Raw genomic sequence first — 8,686 nt, forward strand, 5'->3', positions numbered from 1 at the left:
GAATTTACAAATTTTCACTTCCAGCTCTGCAACAGAGGATAGTAGCCAGTACACTATATGACTCATTTAATTAAAAAAAAAATAAAAAAAATTCAAAGGACGGAAAGGCTGCAGAGAGATGCAATCATGGCATTAATTTGGGAGGAGAGATCAGAGTTGCACTTCTTCTTTCACAATGATCAAATCTTTTTTGTTTGGCTGATGTCTTTAGCCAGTTCAGAGGAAGAGAAGGATGTGAATTTTTGATGCTGGCAACTCCTTTTCCTTTCCCAATGCACTTAGGATACTGTGTTGAGGAGGTAGTGTAGCTACGCCTGTATGGGACTTCACAGCTGAATGGGGAAACTTCTGCATTCCTCACTGCTCCTTGGTTTAAGGATAATTTCTCTGAATATATCTTTGTGGTGATTTTGGGGAAAAAAAAAAAAAAAAAATCTCCATCCCAGCTAGGCCCAGTACACTTTTTTTTGAGAGTTTCTGAAAGGTGTTGTTTATGGAGCTGTCAATAACTGTCAATATCCCATCACTGCTGATGAGCCATTAGCTTGTGATAGCACAATAATTCCCTGCAGTAAATGGGAATTTAGGATGATTATGGAATAGAAGAAATGACTCTATAAAGATTACTAAAATGTGAAGTAAACTTTCTAGTCTATGCACAAATATATTCTATTCCTACAATTTTGAAAAAAAAAAAATCCAATTTCTTTGGTAGAATGTTGTTATGGGCTATTGACAAATTTCCTGTAGAACAAAGTGGGCTCTGAGTGCATCAGCATACTGCAGAATTTTCTGCAGGATTAAAACCAGAGACCTGCTCATGGCTTCACAATAAATGACCATAAAAATATCTTTAAATATATGTATAATATACATCTGTGCTTGTCCTTCTGTGTGTGTGTGTGAGCTACCTGCTTTTTGGTATAAAATCATACACCAGTGTAATGATCTGGAATTTAGGCATTGAGGTTGTCTTCCAAGCTGCAAGATCTGTATCAATATTGTCTTTTAAGTGTACTCTTCCTTCTACCTTCAAGCAAGAGCTCACTAAGCATCCACTTTATCTATATTCAGGTCTATGCTATGGCCAGATAATGTGTGTACCCAGGATTCTGGTTTTGAGCTTGCCAGTGGGTAATTTTGATGAGAGAAATTCTGTAGCATCGAGAACTTGCAAACTTTTAACCCAGTCTCAAAGGTTTAAAATCCACAGGATAAATTCCAGTTCTCATGTGACTGTGAGGTGAGGTTTATCCTAAGGGAAATATTTTTGGAGGAGAGAAACAATGACCTTTCTTTACTGCTAGGTGAATATGGTAACTTCATAATTCACAGATGTGGAATACGAGGCAGAAAGATTAAGTGAACTGCTCAAGGCTATAAAGAAAATTTTGTATCAGAGCCCAGATCAGAAGGAAGGAACTGCTGACTCCCAGTGCTATGCTAAGGTACCTCTCTCTGTTACAATAGGTCTATAAATCATCCTAAAAGCCAACAGCAATGCTTTATGATTCTCAGCACTGCAGATGCTATTAGTATTGTTGAGAAGGAAGGTTTTTTTTTTTATAAATGTGCAGTAATAATCATTCTTAACTCTTATAAGCATTTATTCACGTTCAAAGCACTTAAAATCTAAATCCAGTAAAACTGTGCTGTGTCAACCCTGCCATCCCAGAACTGTCTTTGGATATGCTTTTATCTAAAAATAAACAAATCCTATTATTATTATTGTTTTATAAAGTATAGTTTCCAAAGCCTGTGAAAATGATCTTGCAGGCATGTCAGCCTCTTGATACTGTCTCTCTTTTCCATCCTTAAGAGATATTTAAAAGGCATGGTTAGTTTTTTTCGTGGCAACAATGCACATATGCAGAAAAAATAACCTAATGTGAACTTTTGTATTTCAAGACATATCTCCATTTGATTCTGAATGATAAGATCTGCTTATTTTCTGTCCTCTTCCAGATAGGAACAATTTTCTTGTCCTTGTTTGCTGAGTAATGTGTCTATATATGAGACAGATTCTGCCTAATCGCCCTTCCTGAGACAGCCAGAGCAGAGGACTTGAGGTGAAGCTCAAATGATCCTTTTACTAGGGAAGGTAGAGAACCTAGGATGTCTGGGAAGAGCAGAAAGACTTTCCCAGGTGCTGTAAATCTAAGTTCCAGAAACTCTTTCTGTGTCTCTACAGAAGGGGATTTTCAGGTTGAACAAGGGCATAACTACTGAATACATGCCTACATGAGATTCTCTCTTCTTTGGTGCAGACAGCACATTAACTCTTAAGCTTGCTAATCTCAGAGGACAGTGATTCAACAGAATGCATGCTAAACATAAAGCACGTGCAAATTCCTCAGATGCCAGTGGGTTTTAGCATATGCTAACTAATGTACCTGCCTTATCTGAAGCCTTTAGTTGCATAGCAGTATTTTACTGTTGCTCTACAACTTGCAGAGAATATTACAGTTCCCAGAACATGCAGGACATTGCTGGCTTCCCAAGGCTCTGTGCTGGGACCTGAGGACTTGGACTGTAATATTTATGGTGAAACAAGAGGAAAATATTTTGGCAGTATCATGGGTATTTCTTAATACAGCTGAGTAAAGCTTACAATATAATCATTTGAAAGTAAAATAAAGGTAAACACAAACACTGCATGCTTGAACTGATGAGGTATGGTAAAACAGAAGAAGATTAAGATTACTGTCTTAAGGTCAAATTGTCTAAATGGCTATATCATGGAACCATATATACTGCTGTACGCGAAGGCACCTATAATGTAAATTAAACTCCAAACTGAGGAGTTACGAGGTACAGAGCATTTCTGTTGTGACAGTTCTATATTCCTTGAGGGTTGTTTCTCTGCAAAGATTTAACTGGATCAGAGTAGAGGGTTTGCTGTCGAGAGGCAGGTCTCTGCAGACGGAACAAAACGCAGCATCTGCTCTTGAGCTGTGCCACTGTTGAACTTCAATTTTGAAGAAAAAAAAGTGCTGAGGAGAGGCTGCTTCCAGCATATAGTTTCACTTACACTCTGTACTAGCACTGTCACTGTTTGTGAGGAATAACAATGAAGCCGTTCTAAGCTTGAGACTCCTTCTGCATTATTTACTTTCCCATCTGCTAAGATCAGCTGGATCACTTTGGTTGACAGTTTCTAGAACATGTCGATTTGAAGTCAAAAGGCACACTCCTCGAGGTCACTGCTGGAGCAAGCTGTTGCAGAGAACCTCGCTCACAAGTAAGCATCAAACATGAAAGAAGTCTAGTAAAATGTCATCCAGATTCAGTAACCTCTGAAATGATGCCATTAATTGTTGGGTGACTGATGTCTCAGACAAAAATCCCACCATGTTCCCTCATCTGGAAACAAAAATGAGCTTTCTGTGTTGTTAGTAGGTTTCCATTTCACTTTCAGACATGAGCTCATGCAGATACTTAACAGGAAAATCTGTACAGGCTTGTTTGCTTACAAACAAATACCATAGCTCATTATCTTGATGTCCTCAGAAAATCACTTTTAACAAAGTGTGATTTTTTTGTTGTTGTTGTTTTAATCATAAATGAAGTCCCATATTTTTCATTAAAATCCAATGCTGCATCCCAGATCCACTTTCACTAGAGAGAAAAATGTAACAACGCTTTTTCCTTAATCAGTTCTTTATATATAGCTAACTGCATAACTAAGCCTCCTTGAACTATCACTGTTCACATCAATCATATATATAATGTCATATTTTCTTCTTCATTTAACCATTATCTCAATGACTTTCCTTGATTAATTGAGGTTCTGTGGGTCACCATCACACGGTTTGATTTAGCATAGGTATTCTTCTGTAAAGCTACCTTTTCTCTGGAAGAATTTACACATGTGCATTCTTGGTAATGTTACTTCTTATATGTGTTATAAAATCTGCCCATAAACATTTTAGCATAATGCAATGTGTCAAGCATTTTATGCTCCTTAGGAATTATCATTAAAAGGTTTAAATACTAATTTAAAAATATTTCTCTAATTTAGTGTAAGCTATCTTTTTTTAGTAACTTCATTGTTGCAGCTGCTCCAAGACACTTCAGAAAGTGTTCTTAACAAATCCCAACAAGCAAGTGGCTTACATCCACCCAGCTCATTGAGAAGAAACCAGAGTCTTGTAGATAGTGCTTGTGATTGTGCAAGTCTGATCCTGCTGTCCTTCACGTGGAACAGACACCAGTGCAAGTCCATTAGCCATTAATTCAGGTATTAGGTTTGAGTACTCTCCACCCCAGAAGTGGTAATATAGCCCAGGAATTAGCAGTGAATGAGAACCCCAAAATGAAGGGAAGGCCATTGAGCCAGTGAAAGTGAAAAGCTGATAAAAAGCGTGGTCCTAAATATTTTAACTTGTGAAATAAACCAAATGTTTCTCTGAAAAAAGCTGAAATAGTAGTTACAAAGAATGGCTTGGAGCCTGATTCCATTGACTTTATCCTGGATATGTAAATTGTTGCCTGTTTTGAGTAGTATGATATTCTTTATTTCCTTATCAGACTGGCTTGAGCTGTGACCATTAATCAAATGGCAGAGGCAATTCCAGAAAGCCTTTATATCTGTAGTGAAGAATGATGGATAGTTCATAAAATATTTAGGCATCCTTCACAAAGAAAAGTGCTGTTTAGGTGAGTGTTATTTTTATTATGGTAGGTCGATACGGTTTGTATATTAAGAAGAGCAACACAGGAATTGCTTAAACAATGTTAAATCTGCTATCCTGTTATTACCATGTTTAATCACCAGATGTTTCAGAAGGGGATTTAATCAAGTTCTTAATACAAATATAGCTTTACTGTCATTTCATGGATTAAATCCTTCACATAATACTAATATTGAACTATAAATTTGTAATCAATATAAATCATCAGCTTCATGAAGCAAATGTAAAAATTCCATCAGAAGAAGACCCCCAGCAAATATGAAAGTTAGGACTGGATGAACAATATTTTCATCACTGCCCATTATTACGGATTTATCATACTTCTATGATCGGGCAGTATTCTTGGCTGTTCATTATGTTTCTGTTTATAGCTATCAGAGCTGAAACTTCCAGACTATGTCTACACCATGAGGCTAAATACAGACAGGACACTCCATTGCCTATCCTGTTAATGGTTAGCCTGAAGCCTGGCAAAATTTTGTCCCATTAAAACCAGCAGCCTCCCAGTGATGCCTGGGCATAGTTTGCTCAGCACAAGCTAGGGAGGCAGTCAGGCTGTGGATATTCTGTTTTGGGACATAAAAAAATTTAGCTGTATGCCTGCAGGCTGTTTGTGATACTTGGCTAGTCTAGTGGTAGAGAACTGTCTCTGGAGTTTATTTACTAATACAGTCATAGCCTAAGTGTCAGGTGGTAGCCACCTGCTGTTTTTTGTTTGTTTGGAAAATTTCACTAAAAACACAGAAACTTTTTACAAAGAACAGGGGAAAAGAGAAATATAGTCTTCTTCCCAAGGTAAAAGACACTGACAGCTTTTTTTCTTTTTTTTTTTTTTTTTTTTTTTTCTGTCTGAAAAAAAAGTATAAAGTTCTTATGTCTTTGAGGCAGGTTGGTTGCCAAAGGGGCATTTAACACTTTTGTCAAGCCTCCAGCTCTTAAAAAAAGATAGTCAGAAAACAAGAACACAATGATCATCTGTAAAATACTTACCTAAAAGGAAGCCTGGCATCACACAGGAGCTCTGTGGAAGAAACAAAGTAAGAAAGCAACTTGTGGGAGGCTGGAAGCCAAAAAGATAAGCAAAAGATTCAGTTACCTTAAGCCTGAGATCAGCTTTTTCTGTTCTAAAGTACCCTGCCTCATTCACTAGAGACCTTTTTATTCTCTCAGGAAATGAGACTGCTTCCCACAAGAGCCTTCTTCAGAATTCTGCCTTGATTTGATCCTCAGCACAGCTGGGGAAGAACTGTATGCAGTATGTAATTAAACATTGTGCTAAAGCAGACATACAAGAGAGCTTAATAATGTTATCCACACGATACGGAAACAGATATGTCACACTGTTGGTACTGGTTTTGTTACTATAGATAAAATTTGCTATGATTAGAACTCTATTGCATGAAGTCAAGTCTCAGCACTAAAGCAGGTTGATTATTGCAAGATTTTTATCACATGCTCTGATAAACAGAATTGCTCTGATGCTCAGGCTGTAGTTTCATCTTGGTGCACTCAAGCTGTTCCATTATGGAAAAATTCTTTATCTTCTTTAAAAGTTTTAGTCTCTTTCCTGCTCTTACAGTACCAGATCTGTCACAAAAACAATAGGCTTGGGGCATCTTGTTTTCTTTGAAAACAAGCTCAGCTGCTTGCACTGCTGAGCTATTTCTTACTGTAACTGTCAACATGTAATAGAGTATTTTCAGTGCATTTTCTAAATCTGCTTGTGCTTTGATGCTAACAGAGAAGCAAGAAGAGATTAGACAGTGTGACTGCCTTTGAAGCAGAATGCAAGACCTCCATGTTTGGTAAAAGCACCATTACTAATAAAGACGGGGAAAGCAAAAACCAAATGGTATTTCTTAGATGGATCAGGAACCAAGTTTCCAGTGAGTTCCATTTGTAGAGTGAAATAGAAAATGAAAATGTCAGTGAAAATGTCAGCTTATATTAAGGGAGGAAAGTGTAGAAAAATGCAGGATTACAGAAATAATATTGACTATAGAATATATTAATTACCAATCTTAAATTTTACAATGCCTACTGTCACAGTCTTTATTCCATTTCCTTGTATAAATGCTGTTGGTCCTTTTTTTTTTTTTTTTCTTGTATTTTTTATGGAATTTAAAATTAACAAACATATTTGCTTTAATGCATTCTGTTAGCTTGTCTGTGAAAAGATTAAGACCTACATTTTTTTTTTTTTTTTACCCCCAGTTCTGGGACATCTGAACACATGGTAGTGTGAGCCCTGCATTATTAATAGCAGTTTCCATAAATATATTTATTTATATAATATATATATATTTATTATTATTATTTATTTATTTATTTATTTATTTTCCAGTGACAGTGGTAGATGAAAATGAAAGGATAATTTCCACCATGTAGAGATCTCAAGTAGCTGAGAAACAGGTTTTCAAACAACCTTTTCACTGTTACCCATTCAGCCATTAAACATCACCTGTTTAATTTCTGAGATCAAAAGTCCAATAGAAGGATTCTATCTGAACATGGCTCTGTGGGAATTCGGGAACTGCAACGCCTCAGTCTGGTCAATACCTTCTAATTTTCTTTTCTTTTTTTTTTTTTTTTTCTTCCCAAATATTAAAAAGAAGGACAAATTAAAAAAAAAAATAAGAGAGAGAGAGAGAGAGGTAAAAAAAAGTTATATTCAATATAACTTTCTAAAAGTGTTTGCAGTCAAGTAAGGCCAGGGGGTGGGGAAGAGGGCATTTCTGGAATAAAAGTTGAATTCTTATTCAACTGTGCGTATTCAACGTATGCAGCTACATGGTATCTTGCCTACTGAAGGCTGAAAAATAAGGAAATCATTAGTTTCAGCATCTCTTGGATGCTCTGATGCATGCTAAGAACTGCATTCATTACTGAGTCATTCAGACCTAGCTAAGGATAAAGACATCTTCATAGCACCTTTCATCTTTACCTTCACTTTTCTGCACATTGTCTTCCCAAAGACTCATTGAGTTCCAGCTCAGGACTATCCCTGTGCTGCTGCTTCTTGTTCTGTTGCAGCCTTTGACAAGTAGAGCCTGGTTACACTTCAGGCACATGTGGGAGGGTAGGAAGTGTAGGTAGCAAAACATACCTTCTCTTCTTGACAATTACCAAGTTAACTCAGGCAAATAAACCCCATGTCAGCTCTGACTTCCTGCAAAACCAGTGTTTGGAAAAAAGATGCTTCCTTACAAGCAACAAAGAAGTTCTCTAAAAATTTTTCCTTTTTTTTTTTTTTTTTTTTCTTTTCATATCAGTCACTTTTTCTTGGCTAAGCAGTACCAAGTATGCAAAAGCGGAGGCAGAACATGGAATTTAAACTATTTTATTTTATCTGCTTGCTATCTTACTTGTTGACAAATATTCCATTGCTGACAACTGAACTATTAAACATTAGTTGAAAGGAAGAAAATAAATACAAATTCTCTTTTCATTACTTCAAGAATTTTCCATATCACTTAGTAATATAATAGCCTTCTTTATAGCCTTGCATATCCTTATTAATACTCCTATAAAGTAAGGAAAAGTTATTATCCTTGTTTTACCAATGAAATGTAACCAGAAAAGATTAAGCTGCTTGTTGAAAGTTACACAGTAACAGAACCAAGTTCAAAATTCTAATTTCTTAAGTCTCCATCCAGTTCCTTAAGAATAAATTTCCTTTCCTGTAGCCAATTTTTCTTCCTCTCTTTTCTCACAATTTCAATATTTTAGCCAATTATCTAAGTTGTAATTGGTGTTTTTGGTGATTGCAAATAGACATATAACTTATTTTTCAATCATAAATAAATTAAAAGAGGTAAGCTTTATAAAAGGAAAACACAAATAAAATTAGAAATAACATTGTAATGGATATGCTGTTATTTTTACCTGAGATTATTTTTTTCTTTCTTGAAAATATGTGGGGACAGGCCCACACCCATTAGAACATGTTTTCCATTTTAGTTATGAATACAGTAGTTTAAGAGAAACAGACT

The 8,686-nt window shown here is 36.1% G+C and overlaps 1 long non-coding RNA gene across 1 annotated transcript; it reads right to left on the minus strand.

Moving 5' to 3' along the window:
- Positions 1-1,592: 1,592 nt before the first annotated feature.
- On the minus strand, positions 1,593-5,925 carry LOC311435216. The gene is made up of 3 exons (XR_014691999.1): positions 5,791-5,925; positions 5,685-5,715; positions 1,593-3,618 (listed from the first exon to the last, which is right to left on the minus strand). It is a non-coding gene; the product is annotated as an uncharacterized lncRNA (long non-coding RNA).
- Between the last annotated feature and the right edge of the window lie 2,761 nt (positions 5,926-8,686).

This window comes from Aythya ferina, assembly GCF_964211825.1.
Source record: "Aythya ferina genome assembly, chromosome: 3".
Lineage (NCBI taxonomy): Eukaryota > Metazoa > Chordata > Aves > Anseriformes > Anatidae > Aythya > Aythya ferina.